This window comes from Mesoplodon bidens, assembly GCF_964165515.1.
Source record: "Mesoplodon bidens genome assembly, chromosome: 18".
Lineage (NCBI taxonomy): Eukaryota > Metazoa > Chordata > Mammalia > Artiodactyla > Ziphiidae > Mesoplodon > Mesoplodon bidens.
This window is the reverse complement of record NC_138175.1, coordinates 56,100,131-56,117,000: the sequence shown is the minus strand read 5'-3', so window position 1 is coordinate 56,117,000 and position 16,870 is coordinate 56,100,131. Positions and strand designations below refer to the sequence as shown.

The 16,870-nt window shown below is 44.8% G+C and overlaps 1 protein-coding gene across 1 annotated transcript in view; it reads right to left on the bottom strand.

Annotated features, from left to right (window-relative positions):
• The window catches only part of LOC308605912 (uncharacterized protein), a 94,048-nt gene extending 78,368 nt beyond the window's left edge, over nt 1-15,680 (bottom strand). The window contains exons 1-2 of the mRNA XM_081216246.1: nt 15,467-15,680; nt 14,204-14,271 (exon numbers count right to left, since the gene is read on the bottom strand). The gene's annotated coding sequence lies outside the window, so the exon portion shown is untranslated. The remainder of the gene's footprint in view (nt 1-14,203; nt 14,272-15,466) is intronic.
• Between the last annotated feature and the right edge of the window lie 1,190 nt (nt 15,681-16,870).

Genomic DNA, 16,870 nt, shown 5'->3' with positions numbered 1-16,870 from the left:
AGCCTCACCTGGTAATCACATTAACAAACCAAGCCAGTCACCATTCCCTGTTATCTCAAACCATTTTAAAACACCTTGGAAGTCTCCCCTGTCCCCCTAGACAGCTGAAGTATGTAACAAATATTCGCATACACTTTAATGTTAGCATCAGCCTCAATGACGAAATAAAACTTTGGATGGGGTTCCACCCTATTCCAGTGAATGGTTACAAGTGCACATTACCAAAAATAAAGAATGTTTGGGTAGTGAATGTATGAAATTTCTACTTTATCTCTCAAAGGAAAAAGTTCCTCTTGTATACTGTTCGTTTTTAAAACTCATGAACATTGATATTTTCAAATTATTTCCCTGAGCAATTCAAGCATAAGAGATCGTACGATTTTAAAATTTTCTAATATTCACATGTGCTTACTATATTCCTATTTTCCCATAATGTAAATCAAGGTGCATGCCATGTACTGAATATTCATGAATGGGGAACAGGTTTTAGGGAGTGTTGAAAAAAATAAAACAGTCCCAAAGTGGTAATTTGCCCCAAAGACAGCAAAACAAGACTTTATTGCAGTTACACCCCTCCCAGAAATGTGACCTTAAACCAACCACTCTGGAATTTCATGAATGATACCACTGAGGTAAACAACAGGATAAGACCTTTGCCATACCTCCCCCAGAAAAATGTAACCTCGACAAAAAAATTTTTCTTCTCTTCGCAATAAAAAAAAATTTTTTATTATATGTCCTGGAATTATCTCCAAGATATATACTAATGAAAAATTTAAGTATAAAACAGTGTGCATGCTATGCTGTCATTTGCATCTATTTTTTGAACTTCGTTTTATTTTTTATACAGCAAGTTCTTATTAGTTACCCATTTTATACATATTAGTATATATATGTCAATCCCAATCTCCCAATTCATCCCACCACCACCACCCCCTTTCCCCATTGGTGTCCATATGTTTGTTCTCTGCATCTGTGTCTCTGTCTTGCAAACCAGTTCATCTGTACCCTTTTTCTAGATTCCACACATATGCATTAATATACGATATTTTTCTATTGCTGACTTACTTCACTCTGTATGACAGTCTCTAGGTCCATCCACGTCTCTACAAATAACCCAATTTCGTTCCTTTTTATGGCTAATACTCCATTGTATATATGTAGCACATCTTCTTTTTTTTTTTTTTTTTTTTTTGCGGTATGCGGGCCTCACTGCTGTGGCCTCTCCCGTTGCGGAGCACAGGCTCCGGACGCGCAGGCTCAGCAGCCATGGCCCACGGGCCCAGCCACTCCGCGGCATGTGGGATCCTCCCAGACAGGGGCACGAACCCGTGTCCTCTGCATCGGCAGGTGGACTCTCAACCACTGTGCCACCAGGGAAGCCCTTGGCACATCTCCTTTATCCATTTGTCTGTTGATGGGCATTTAGTTTGCTTCCATGACCTGGCTATTGTAAATAGTGCTGCAATGAACATTGGGGTCCATGTGTCTTGTTGAATTATGGTTTTCTCTGGGTATATGCCCAGTAGTGGAATTGCTGGGTCTTCACAATAAAATTCTTATGCTGCCTAGCTTCTATCTATAAAAGCTTTCTGGCTTGTACAGCTTTGACCACCACTTTATCATCTAGATGTGATGCCAAAAACTCAGCCTCTGCACAACGGTCCCCAATCAAATCTCAGAGACAGAACTTTGAGTGAAGTAGAAAAGAATAGCTTTATTGCTTTGCCAACCAAAGGGGGACACAGCAGGCTCGTGCCCTTCAAAACGGTGTGTCCCAACCGGAGGCGGGGGAGGGGGATATGGTGAGGAGTTTTATAGCACTTGTTCAAGGGCAGGGTTGTTGATAAGTATCAGGGTGTGTGCAGGGCCTGCTTCGTTTAATCTGGCCTCAGGTGATCTCCTGATGTTTCTGGAATGAAGAGTGCTTCATCAACTTTTGTTCTGCAGAAAAGCTCAAAGATATTGTTCTGTGTATCCCTTGAGGCAGGAGGATCCTATCCCAAGGATGCACTGTTATTTGACTGCCCTTCCTTTGTCTCTGTATCCTGATTAGCAACTGTTTCCATCTGCCCTTTGAAATTCAGGGAAGATCATGGAGGCTGAAGCCTATTCCCTACAAACAGGAAACAGGAAACACAGGAAGGCTTCCATGTCCAGGAGGCCCTCAGGGTCCTGCTCGGTTTCAAATGGGATGCACCCCAAACCGTGAAGCACTCAAGAAACCTAATTTACTTAGTTCAATTTTTGTACTTTAGTAGAAGGCAGAGCCTTAAATGAACTCCTATGGTATTTTCATTATAGCTGCATAAATATTCTGGAGCAGAGTTTACAGAGAATAAGTCAGGTACAAATTATGAATATATAATTCCTAAACCGTATGTTGTTTGATTCCATCAGGGAAAGAAACTGTTACAGATTCTTTCAACCCTAAGAGCCTAATGGTGCTTCTGTTATAAAGCACTGACGTGGAACAAAACTGTGCTGGCCGAAGAAACATGATTCACCCAGGGTTATGAAAACTGACTGAATTTTATTAATTAAAATAGGATACCCATTTTAATTAATTCAGAATTAAACTATAGAAAAATGTAATGGCAGCAGTTAAATGTGAATCATACACATATAAATACTATTTTCATTCTTTTGATTAATTGTTCCATTCACAATTACTGGTAGTAAAGGGTTTTACGATGGAAAATGTCACAAAAGGCTGTCCGTGGACCAAAAGCAGAAAAGCGAAGGAAAGAGAGCAGCCTTAGCACGATTTCAAACCCAAATAAAAAGATACATGACTTGTAATGGCGATCTCAGGATTTGGCAGGGAGAGGGCCGGGTGCTGGGATACCAGGTCTACAGTCACTCCCAACACCGTGAGGACTGAGTAAGGGGGACAGCACAGCACACGGTCCCACCAGTAAAGAGAAACATATACTCTGCAGAGTGACCTCCCCATGTACTCTGTTTCTGCTTGTGGAGTGAAGTGTGCCTGAAGGAAACAGGCAAGGCTTCACGGGCTGTACCCAGACAGTGCTACTGTTAAGGGGCGGGGTGAGGAAGGAGCCCAGGTGGGATCAAAGAGCCCGGGAGGGCGGCTGGTGAAGCTGCTTCCCTGTACCTTGACCTGCGTACTTGAAGTGACTACCTGTAACAGCTTTAAAGTGAAAGCTTTAAATTGTGTGGGCCCGTTATTCCAACACTTCAAAAACTAAGATGTTTCCTATTAAGATGAAAATGGTTTCAATAAAAAGCTGTTTTTATAGCAGGTTGCTCGCATGTCCGGATCCTGAAGCTCAAACAATTCACAGGCCTGGAAACTTGGGTCTTCAAGTGTTGGCAGTGGGGCAGTGGTTAGATCCAGAAACATTTTCTACAATTTGAATTAATTTATGCAGTTTAAAGAAATAATAGCTGTTCTTGCCTCTGTATTAGAAACTAGCATGACAAATACAAAACTTACCCAGAGTAGTAAGGGCTATTTCATATCATACTCTCATCCTACAGATCACCTTTTCTGTTTCTATTCACATTCAAACAGGAGGCCAACCTCAGCTCCAGAGACTCAGGGACAAGACCTGGGGTCTGAGACTAGAGGACTCAGGCATGTAAAATTTATCCCCCTATCACAGAAATAAGCTGGTAAGTCAGAAGCTATTCTTTATTGAAGTGATGAAGGGTCTTCTGTTTTCTGTGACCTGGGAAAGAGAACTACACCTGAATTGCCAATTGAATTGGGCATCTAGACAATCCACATACATGGATGAGCTGGGTATTATGTTAAAACTCTTCCGGGCTTCCCTGGTGGCGCAGTGGTTGGGAGTCCGCCTGCCGATGCAGGGGGCATGGGTTCGTGCCCCAGTCTGGGAAGATCCCACATGCCGTGGAGCGGCTGGGCCTGTGAGCCATGGCCGCTGAGCCTGCGCGTCCGGAGCCTGTGCTCCGCAACGGGAGAGGCCACAACAGTGAGAGGCCCGTGTACCGCAAAAAAAAAAAAATTAACATACCAGGGACTTCCCCCATGGTCCAGTGGTTAAGACTCTGTGCTTCCACTGCAGGGGGCACAGGTTCAATCTCTAGTTGAGGAACTAAGATCCCACATGCCTCGCAGCAGGGCCAAAAACCAAAACAAAACAAAAACCATGCCGGGACTTCCCTGGTAGTGCAGTGGTTGAGAGTCCACCTGCTGATGCAGGGGACACGGGTTCGTGCCCCGGTCCTGGAAGATCCCACATGCCACGGAGTGGCTGGGCCCGTGAGCCATGGCTGCTGAGCCTGCGCGTCCAGAGCCTGGGCTCCGCAACGGGAGAGGCCACAACAGTGAGAGGTCTGCGTACCACAAAAAAAAAAAAAGAAAGAAAGAAAATGACACTTGGTTAGAAAGATACCTGGTGCTCGGGCATCACCAGAAAAAAAGCAAGAAGTCAGATATCTCAAAAGCCAGACCATTTCCCACTTCTGAACTTGTCCTCTATTTTTGTTAAAAAAAAAAAAAAAAGAGGGCTTCCCTGGTGGCACAGTGGTTGAGAGTCCACCTGCTGATGCAGGGGACACGGGTTCATGCCCCAGTCCAGGAAGATCCCACATGCCGCGGAGCGGCTGGGCCCGTGAGCCATGGCCGCTGAGCCTGCACGTCCAGAGCCTCTGCTCTGCAACGGGAGGGGCCACAGCGGTGAGAGGCCCATGTACCGCAAAAAAAAAAAAAAAGAAAAGAAAGGTCAGGGACCTTCCTGGTGGTCCAGTGGTTAAGACTCCATGCTTCCACCGCAGGGGGCATGGGTTTGATCCCTGGTCAAGGAACTAATATTCCACATGCTGTGCAGCGCAGCATCCAACCCCCCAAAAAAGAGATAAAGGGCATATATATTTATGAGTATGAAGAGGAAACCATTTGCTGCGAAAAGTTTTCCTGACAATCTCTGTCTACGTAACAGACCGCTAATCGTGAACATTTAGCACATTAGCGCTGAAAAGACACAGAGCCTGTGATGTGAATCCAGCACCACGCGGGAGCCCAAAGTTCCACTCACTACGCAGATGTCACCTAGCACCTTACCTCCCTGGGAGCCCTGTCACACACTAGGACTTAATGAGAAAACCTAACACACCTGGGGGAAAATGGGAATCTAAAAGGGACAATGGTTTTCCAAAATCCTTTGGGGATTCTTAGAAGACGAGCCATTACCAGGGTGGGGTGTCTGTCTTGATTTCAGCGGCATCTCTCAGGCATCCGCAAAGCCCCTTCCTGAGTCATAGTACCTACACGCACGCCCTTGGAGTGGCAAGGTCATCAGGGCGTCAACGTCATCCAGATGACCCCACACTGTCCTGCAGTCTTCTTCCCATCAAGGTTCAGTTTTTCTCTCTGATTTTCCATCTAGCAAATCTCCAAACCCCAGGACCTCCTGGTGGTCCAGTGGTTAAGACTCAGTGCTTCCATTGCAAGGGATGAAGGTTCGTCGCCTAGTCAGGGAACAAAGATCCCGCATGCCACGTTGCATGGCGAGAAAGAAAAGAAAACAAAACAAACAAATCTCCAAATTCCAGTTTTTCCAGGGGTTGTTGTAACATCAGTTGCCTCTCCATCCTACATTCTGAATATATTGTTTTGATTCATTTCTGTAAAGTATCGTCAAAACTATTGCCTTGGAGACACTTCATGAAATTCTCTTTAAAGCTTTTACATTCACTGAAGTGATCCAGCAGGTAGCCACCCTTGTCTGGTGTGGGGCCAGGGCTGGAAGCACTTGGACCTGAAGATCATGGCCATCGACCAAGCCCATCAGTTTCAGATTTTAAAACATTATTACAAAGTAATCAACATGATGTGGTACTGGCATAAACGCAGATACATAAGCCAATGGAACAGATTAGAAAACTCAAACAATCCCTGGAATATATGGAAAAGGTATAGAAAAGGGTGCCAAGACTAAACAAATGGGAAAGGACAGTCTCAATAACAAATGGTGCTGAGAAACTAGATATCTACAAGCAAAAAAATAAAGCTGGTCCCTAACCTGCATCAATGGTAAATACTGTGTGTCAAAAGATACAATCCACAGAGTAAAAAGACAACCTCTCAGGAATGGAGGTGATGAAAGTGACATAAAGAATTTCCAACGGTCAGAGGTTTAGGTTGATTTCATAGTTTAAATTCCAGGATGGACTAAAACACCCTCCATCACTGATGTCTAGTTCTGAACTTACCATTCCATTCCCAGTCATTAAGATTTAGTCAGTGACTTGCTCACTTAGCTTCAATTGCCTTTGAATAAGTCAGAACAAATTACCCTTAGTTGGCCTGATTTCCAGATTTTACCAGGTACTGTGCACATTAATACCTGACTTTCATGTGCACCATCTAGATCCTGGTTTACAGAGAGCAGACAGTGCATCCTGATGGGGCCCCTAAGCAACTACTGCTGGCCAATAGCACTGACACCCCGACTAAATCCATGGGGGTGAAGCCCTGCCCAGGACTACACCCAGTGGAGCCTCTTCACAAGTTCCAGGTCACTGGGTCATGGGGAGACGGGATCTAAGTGGAGACAACAAGCCCTGAGGGAAGGACCTGGGTGACCGTGCATGTACAGATGTCAGGCGGGATACTTCAGAGTCAGACAAGTTTACCGAGTCCAAAGAAGGGCATTTGAGGAAGAATAGACAGAAAAACCAACTGAGAATATGACTTTACCTGAGAAAGAATCATTGCAGACTCCAGTTCTTTCCTCTTTCGCCTCTTAAGGGCTTCTTCCTTAGACAAAATGAATGTTTAGAGGTCGATCCTGAAAGTGGAAAAGATGCTGTTTAATGCTCAGAATCGACACACCCCCTTCCTGAGTCACCACCACACACACAGGGAAGCCCTCAGCATGTGCAACAGACAGTCCTCTGCTGCCCACTGTCCCAGGAGGGGCTCAGGACAGTAACTCCCACACAGAGACCAACAGGTGAGTTTCCCACACTTCTCTTCAGATCAGGCTCCCCTCCTGGTGAGGCCCTCACGTACCCAGCAGCAGCGGGCACCTCAGCTGGACCCGACGATCCCCTGCAGGCCACAGACCAGCCCTGATCCATCCCCACGCAGAGCAGAGCCCTCAGCCTCAGCCCAGATCTCAGCCCTCAGGAACGGGAGGACCTGGAGCCATGGTGCTCAGTGATGGATCCGGACTGGAACATCCTGGGGCACCTCAAATATTGTTGAGGGTGGATTATCTGAAGGGGAATCTCTGGTCAGAGCAAGGTATAAAACGTGTACATGAAAAATATCACATCGATCTAATGGGAAGCCTGGGTGGAGCACCACGCACAGGAGGCAAGCCCAGCACAGCCCCCACTTGCTTATTCTTTCCCAGCTTTACTGAGGTGTAACTGACGAATAACAACGGTACATGCATGAAGCATACAATGATTTGACAGATGTAGACACTCTGTAATAATTATCACAAAAAAGTAATTTACACTTCCATCAACTCACAATCATCATTTTGTTTCCGTGTAGTGAGGCCACTTAAGTGTTACTCTCTCAGCAAATTCCAAGTATATAGAAACACAGTGTGATTAACGACCGTCAGCATGCTGGGCATTAGATGTCCATGTTGAACTTACTAATTTCACAACTGGACCTCTGTAACCCTTGAGCAGTATCTCCCCACTAACCCCACCATCCAACTCCTAACAACCTTTGTACTCTATGGCTCCATGAGTTTCACATTTTTAGTTTCCACATTAAATATGTGTTTTTTTTCTGTCATAATAATGTCATAATTTATGGCAGACATAAATTTTCTATATCCATTCATTTATCAGAGAACATTTTGGTTCTTTCTACATATTGGCTGCTGTGAATAATGCAGTAACGGTCATTGGAGTGCATATATTTCCCTCACTATAACAATTATGTTTCCTTTGATATCTAGCCGCAAGTGGGTTTCATAGACCACACAATGCACCCCGCAACTACCCATAAACGCAATTCCAGGTGCTCCATCCAGAAAGAAGACTTTACTTGCCAACAGTTCCACACACCCCTTGAGTCCACAGGGACAGGTGCACAAACAATTCATGGGGAGAACTCTGAAGCCCCCACTTGCTGCCCAATCCCTCCAGCAGACCCTTACAGCCTCCCTTCCAACTTCCCAATTGTTCTGCCTCTCCACCATGAACTCATGAGCAAACAGGGCTAAAAGGCAAACAGGGCTAAAAGGCCCGAAGACCTCTCAGAAACACATTTCAGGACTTCCCCGGTGGCGCAGTGGTTAAGAATCCGCCTGCCAATGCAGGGGAAAGCAGGGGTTCGAGCCCTGGTCTGGGAAGATCCCACACACTGCGGAGCAACTAAGCCTGTGAGCCACAACTAGTGAGCCCGTGTGCCACAACTACTGAAGCCTGTGCGCCTACAGCCCGTGATCCACAACAGGAGAAGCCACCACAATGAGAAGCCCGCACACCACAACGAAGAGCAGCCCCCGCTTGCTGCAACTAGAGAAAGCCCATGCGCAGCAATGAAGACCAAATGCAGCCATTTATTTATTAATAAATAAATTAAATAAATTTATATAAAAAAGAAAACACATTCCAACAGGAATATTCACAAGATGCCACCCAAAGGACACTGGGCATTCAATATGAAGGTCAAGACATTGGCCCTCCTGGGAAACCTTGCCACCAACTGGGGACATTATAGAGTGCAGTTACAAAGGCATTTGAATTCAGTAAGGAAGTCTCAAAGACAGATGGTCCCCAAGCTTCTTGTCTCCTGTCTCCCCACTCGTAGGTAATTAAAAGATACCCTAGCTCTTTGAGGGGGGCCACCACATGCCCCCTTAGTTTCCAGCCTTCTGTTCACCCTTACACCGTGAAATCACTAAGGCTGACTCTGTGCAGATGACCTGCTGGAAGGCAAAGCTCCTCACCAAGGTGGCAACTGGTCACGGATGTGCACAGCCTGGAACACCAGGGGGCTGTAGCAGGGGCTACCCTGTGCCCGTGGTTTTCCCTGAGGATTATTCAGCCCGACCCACAGTCCCAGCATCTAAAGACATCCCTACAGTGAGATACTGCAGCCATCCTGGAAAAAAGAGGAACACTGTGAGCCTTTAAATGAAAGGAAAATGGCAAAGACTTCAAACAATCAATGGAGAAGGGCATTTCTGGTGAGGGTGATTGATACAGAGGCAATAAAACCTGGGTATCGTGAAAGAGATTGTCAGGAGGGGATGGGAGGACATCTGAGTCTAGACCTGAAGGGGGACAAAGGGCCTGTGCTATGGTGACTTAAAGGGAGAAGGTAAGAAAGGAACTGAGATCTGAGACAGAAAAATTGGAGGAACAGAGAAAAGGTGAAAGTGCCCAGGGCAGAGTGAACCATGAAAACAGGGTCAGCTCCCAGGATGAGGCTGGAGACACTGGCAGGGCCCTGAGGATGACACAGGGCTGAGTAGCCACAGGGAGGAGTTGGGATTTGTCCTGAGGGCAAATAAGAGCCAGTGCAGGTCTGAGTGCCAGGACTGGCATAAACTCTAAACTCTCTTCAGATTACACTGAATGCAGAGAAATATGTCTGACTCTGGTAACTTTTACTCTGAGCATATGTTCTTGTTTCGGTTCTAGAATTTGTGTTTTTCTTTTTCATTCTGGGAGGACTGGGACCAAATTCAGCTTCTAAATACAAATGGACACTCTCTCCAAAAAGAACTGCCACACAGAGACACACAGCTAATCTGGCCAGTCATTTTGTGGGTCGGTACTGCTCACGCTCCAGAGTTTCTAGTCTACTTTCATGTGTCCATGTTATAAGTGGGGTCCGTGAGGCCCAGAGAGGAGACATTTCTGAGAAGATCTGAATTTAGTGAAGAGAATCAGGTGGAAGTGAATTCTGAAAAGGTTGCCTTAAGGGTCAGTGGGCAGAGTTCGTCCTTATCATCCCTCCAACTTAAAAAACCAGGACCGGGGCTTCCCTGGTGGCGCAGTGGTTGAGAATCTGCCTGCCAATGCAGGGGACACGGGTTTGAGCCCTGGTCTGGGAAGATCCCACATGCTGCGGAGCAACTAAGCCCGTGCACCACAGCTACTGAGCCTGCGCGTCTGGAGCCTGTGCTCCGCAACAAGAGAGGCCGCCACAGTGAGGGGCCCGCGCACCGCAATGAAGAGTGGTCCCCGCTTGCCGCAACTGGAGAAGGCCCTCGCACAGAAACGAAGCCCCAACACAGCCAAAAATAAATAAATTAATTAAAAAGAAAAATCTTTCTGATGACAGTGAGCTCATTTAAAAAAAAAAAAAAAAAAAAAACCCAGGACCATTTTTCATGTGCCAGAGCAAAGGAACCTTCTCTTTGTAATTACAAGTAATTACAAAGTGCACAAGTCTTGTAGACAGCAGCTTTGCAATTCTCATCCTCATATGTATAATTTAAACAGATTTTAAATTCACTACATTCTAAAGCCAAATCATATATCATGACTTAATCATCCATATCCAAACAACTCACCATCCATCTGCATCCAGTTCCCACCACCTACCTGCACTACTGTGTTACCATTTCATTCGGTTTATCTGCCTCCTTATTTCTTTCTATGCTTCTGCCTCTGGTTTTTTTTTTTTTTTTTGCGGTACGCGGGCCTCTCACTGTTGTGGTCTCTCCCGTTGCGGAGCACAGGCTCCGGACGCGCAGGCTCAGCAGCCACGGCTCACGGGCCCAGCCGCTCCGCGGCATGTGGGATCTCCCCGGACCGGGGCACGAACCCGTGTCCCCTGCATCGGCAGGCGGACTCCCAACCACTGCGCCAGCAGGGAAGCCCCCTGCCTCTCCTTTTGCTCCCCTCCGCTCTCCTGCTGTTCCTGCCCTCCGCTCTATTTCTTCCCCCACACCTGTCCCACCACACTCTGCATCTTCTTCTCCCTCTTGATGCTCTTTCTCCCCAACCTTTCGGATTGCCCAAAATTTCCCAACTACAGACTGGCATTTGACATCTACCTCTATAAGGATTAAATCATGAGCTGCTGCAGCTGCTGACCTTCCTCACCCCATGAAGGGAGCTCAGGGTGGGCATCAGGAAAGAGGCGCTCTGCGCTCTGGGAAAAACTGGCAGAATAGGTCTTCAGATAGTGAGATATTTTTAGAAAATTTTAGGAGCCCAATTATTGCATCTCCTCGTATCTAGGAAAACACTAAAATCCTTCATAGTGACGTCTGCTGCTCGTGACTAGCAGAAACCTTCACGAGACTAGCAGAAACCTTCTGCAGAAGAAGATGTGCTTGACTGCATGTATGCTCCTGTCACTAAAATCGGTTTCTCAGAGCTATCTGAAATGCGGTCTCCCCATGCTCCACAACAAGAGAAGCCACCGCAATGATAAGCCCACGCACTGCAATGAAGAGTAGTCTCCACTTGCCACAACTAGAGAAAGCCCACACGCAGCAATGAAGACCCAACGCAGCCAAAAATAAATTAATCAAAAACAAATCACTCTAGGAGACATATGCTCATTGTCACTACCAGCAACCTTCTAGTGAATAGCAGCAAACTTCTGCCAAAATCTGTGCTTCATTGCACGTATCCCCCCTTTACCAAAAACATGTATAATACTGACCCCTCACCCTAACTCTTCACAGCAGTTCCTCAGAGCAATCTGAGAGGCTGTCTTCGGGCTATAGTCCTCAGTAAGCCCCTAATAAAACTGAACTCAAGGGCTCCCCTGGTGGTGCAGTGGTTGAGAGTCTGCCTGCTGATGCAGGGGACACGGGTTCGTGCCCCGGTGCAAGAAGATCCCACATGCCATGGAGTAGCTGGGCCTGTGAGCCATGGCCGCTGAGCCTGCACGTTCAGAGCCTGTACTCCACAATGGGAGAGGCCCCAACAGTGAGAGGCCCGCGTACCGCAAAAAAAAAAAACAAAAACAAAAACAAAAAAGAAACTGAACTCAAAGCTCTCACATTGTACTTGTTTTTTTCAGTCAACATCCCCGTCCTCACTTGGTGGGAAGTTCTTATTTTCTGCAGAACAACTCAAAGATATGCTTCAGATTCTTTTTTATATCACTTCAGGAGGAACTAGGAGTCCTTTGACTTTATTCTTCTAATCATTAACTGGTTGAGATTGCTCTTTGGAATTCAGGGAAGGTTTAGAAGACCAAAACCTTTTCTCTACAAAAAAGGAACAGGGGACACCGAGGTGACTTTGTACTCAGAAAAGTCTCGCAGTGTCCTCCTTGGTTTTAATTTCCCCTTTACTTTGATACTCCTCAGTCAGGAGAACAGGGGAGAGACAAGAAAGGGAATAAAGTTTTGGAGAGAGAGGCTAATCACAAATTCAGCAGGGGAAATTAGTTTTAAAGGGACTCAGTTTCAGGTTTTGTTCTTTCTGTATCAAGGCTTCATCCTTGGTGAGCATTCATTTGTTTTCTGAAGTACCCAGGAGCAATGTTGTCTTTTGGAGATTGAGCTCACTGGGATACAATATTTTTTTCAATTTTTTTTAAATCTGGGCTATAACTGTGGCACTTTTCTTGCGATTCCAGGATAACTTGAGGAAATGGGACCCTGTTCATCTAAATGTTTTGAGGGCAGCTTTCTTTCAGGGAGTCCAGCCTGTTTTACGTTTCAAAACTATGAAAAGTCCACATGCACAATTTTACTAAGTGCATTGAACAAACTAAAAGTAATCCAGGATTACGGTGGCCATTATAACCTTCCATCTCTCCGAACTCGTTTTCCTTAAGATTAAATTTGAGGACTACAGTTCTAAAATTAAACAAAATGAATGGAATATTTATTTTCATTGGTACCTGGAAGCTTCCAAACGTGCACAAAATTCTAAAATTGCCTACTTGCGATATACTATTCTGCACTGACCAAAACCGAAAAACTAGAAATGAACAAAATAACTTCTGAAGCCTTGTGTTCCTGGTGTTTTCCTCCCCAAAACTGAAAGCTCGTGTGTCTTCTCAGAACCTTTTGTTTCAGACTCCACCCAGGCAACAGTCTGGTGCTCAGGCCCTGCCCTGATGCCATCTTTCTTTCTCTGCCTCTGCAAAAACCTGCCCCTTTAAACTGAGAGCGTCTGAGGATCGAAATACTAATCCCCAAAATAATGTTTCTAAGATAAATTAGCAATTGCTATACATTTTTGATAATAGCCATTACACTTCAAAACTCCCAGGAGAAACCTTGTTTTTTGTTATGCTCTGTTTGTTAAGGTCTTTTGGTAAGTCACCCATCCAGTTGAAAAGGGAGAGCCATTGTTTTAAATTATTCCACCTTAAGGGGCACCCCATATGAGAGAGGATTCCAATTCTCTCTGTAGACAATGTAATGCATTCATTGACTGGTACACACAAGCTTCCAAAAGATGAGTTGACTTCAAAAAAGCTTTAAAAGAATTCATACACCACGGAACCACAAACTGGATCTAACTATTTTTTTAAGTTCATATCTGAGACCTGGCTAAAAGTTAAAGGCAAATATGTATTTTTAGTCTCTATCTGTCTGTATTTTCATGTGTATCTCTATACATGTGTATATACGTCTAGTAAATGTGCGGTATTTTTTTTTTCTTTTCTCACTCAGGTTGTTGCTGCTAAAATTAATTTGTAAAAGAACTCTATGTAATAGGCCTAAAAACAAACCAGCAGTTATATGAATTAAAGAAATATAATAGAAACCTATCCAAAATGCTTTTCAAGTTCCTGCAATGTGTGATTAAAGTTCAGTAACTGGGAGCTAGCTTAAGGATTTTGGTACAATTAAAAGGGACATATCTTTAGAGTTATCAAAACTAAAAATAATACAGGCATATAATTTTCATTCAACCTGGGCTTTTTGGCCACATAAGTTTATGTTCTATCTGTAACCAAATTGGCGGCGAGATAAATAACTCTGTATAATAAATTTTTTGTTAGTAATCTAAACAGGAATGTTGAAAACAACCGAATTGACTGGAAGTGTATGAAATAGAAGGTTCAAGGTAGATCTTTAAATCTCTTTCCAAAATCAACTCTGAAACCTTACACTTGTACGAAGTTAAATTAAACGCTGGAGATGACTGGGACTGAGGGTAGGCTCCAGGTGACGGTGACTGTAAGGTATCAGGCAGGATACTTCACAGTCAGACAAGATCAGCGAGTCCAAAGAAGGGCATCTCAGGAAGGACAGACAGAAGAATCAGCTGAGAAAATGACTTCACCTGAGAAAGAGCCATTGCAGACTCCTTTTCTTTCCTCTCCCTCCTCTTCAGGGCTTCTTTCTCAGACAACGTGAATCTTTAGAGGTCGATCTTGAAAGTGGAAAAGATGCTGTTTAATGCTTAGAATCGACACACCCCCTTCCTGAGTCACCACCACACACACAGGGAAGCCCTCAGCATGTGGAACAGACAGTCTCCTCTGCTGTCCCCTGTCCCAGGAGGGATCAGGACAGTAAACTCCCACACAGAGACCAACAGGTGAGTTTCCCACACTTTCCTTCAGATCTTGCTCCCCTCCTGGTGAGGCATCATGTACACAGAAGCAGAGGGAACCTCAGCTGGACCCAACAATCCTCTTTGGGTCACAGACCAGGCCCTGATGGATCCCCACACAGAGCAGAGCCCTCAGCCCAGATCTCAGCCCTCAGGAATGGGGGGACTCAGAGTCACGATGCTCAGTGACGGATCCAGATTGGAATCACCTGGGGCACTTTAAATATGATTGAGGGCTTCCCTGGTGGCGCAGTGGTTGAGAATCTGCCTGCTGGTGCAGGGGACACGGGTTCGAGCCCTGGTCTGGGAGTATCCCACATGCCACGGAGCAACTGGGCCTGTGAGCCACGGCTGCTGAGCCTGCACATCTGGAGCCTGTGCTCTGCAACAGGAGAGGCCGCGATGGTGAGAGGTCTGCGCACCGCGATGAAGAGTGGCCCCCGCTTGCTACAACTAGAGAAAGCCATTGCACAGAAACGAAGACCCAACACAGCAAAAATGAATAAATAAATTAATAAACTCCTACCCCCAACATCTTCTAAAAAAAAAAAAATTTAGGTTGGGTCCTACACTGACTACATAAAGGGGAATCCCTGGTCAGAGGGGTACAAGACATGTATATGCAAAATGCCTCATCCATCTAACGTGAAGACTGTGTTGAGAACCATGGAAGGACGAATGAATAGTGAAACGTGGTGTATATACATAGAATGGAACATTACTCAGCCAGAAGATAAATCTTGCCATTTGCAACCACATGGATGAAGGAGGTACTATGCTAAGAGAAAAAAACTCAAAGACAAATACCACATGGTTTCACTTATATATGGAATCTAAAAAATTAAAAAACAAAAAACACAAAATACAGTGAAAGGAGACTCATAGAACTAACATGTGATTTCCAGAAAGGGGTAGGGGGGTGAGAGAATTGAAAAAGATCAATGTTCATGACTTTTCTCTGAGAATGAACATACACAGTGGAAGTTTTTGATAGATAAACTAGGAGTTTCACCTATTAACTCTCCCAACACATTTTTGTTAGTTTGCACTTAGGCTTTCTCCATTGGAAAAGGATGGATCCCCACTCAAAGTTGAGATTCGATGGCAGGACTGATGACTCCATACATTAAAGTGTTAGGAGTGAATTCCCTTGATGGTCCAGTGGTTAGGACTCCGAGCTCAGCTTCAACTGCAGGGAGCCTGGGTTCCATCCCTTGTTGGGGAACTAAGATCCTGAAGGCCACATGGCGCGGCAAAAAAAATAAATAATGTGTTAGGAAAATGTTTGTTACATAACGAGGCTTTCTGGGGAGAGCAGGGTAGACTTCCCAAGTTCTTAAACATGGCTACAGAGAGCAGAGAACGCTGATGGGCTTGTGTTACTCTGGATGCAGGACCGGGCTGAGGTGATGGTACTTGCTCGTTGTGTGAACCTACAACTGCTGCCAAGGGAAGGAACACTCAGCTTTATCATCAGCCTGTCCTGCCCACGTGAGCAGAAGAGGAACAGTTTGTAGTGAGACTTAAAGGTGTCTATAGTCAGACCTCAAATATGGAATCAGACTCTTTCATACAAAACTGAATGTTTACTCAAGAGTCAACTCCTGATGTCTTGCTTAGGAAAGACCGCAATTTTCCACCTGCTAATAATATACAAACTACATTCCTCTTCCTGATGCACAGAGATCGCATTGCACAATATGTCTGTTGGAATCCTAACCACGAGGCCAACAGGCAACTCCCCCATATCCATTCATCTGTTGATGGACATTTAGGTTGCATCCATATCTTGGCTACTGTAAATAGTGATGCTGTGAATGTTCAAGTGCCTGTATCTTTTCAAATTAGCGTTTTCTTTTTTCCTAGTAATGTACCCAGGACTGGAGTGGCTGGGTCATATGGCAGTTCGACTTCCAGGTTTTGAGGAATCTCATCTTGTCAAGCATATATATTATATTTTTCAAAGATACTGTTCTGTCCAATTTATATATTTAATTTGTATTTCTCCCTTTACGTCAGTGAAATGTTTGGAGGTTGCATAAATCAAGGGGTTGTTTTCGGATTTGCGTCACATGAAAATGTACAAAGAGGAATGACACATGCAATTACACATATACATATTCTTTTTCACATTCTTTTCCATTATGATTACAGGATATTGAATATAGCTTTCTGTGTTATATAGTAGGACCTTGTTGTTTATCCATTTTATATATTACTTTGCATCTGCTAATCCCAAACTCCTAATCCAACCCTCCGCTACCTGCCCCCCTCCACCTGGGCAAACCACAAGTCTGTTCTCTATACCTGTGACTGTTTTTTAGGTATGTTCATTTGTGTCGTATTTTAGATTCCACACATCATCAATGCTATACAAGATGTTTTCATGAAAAAATCTTTTCAAATTTCTTGGGTA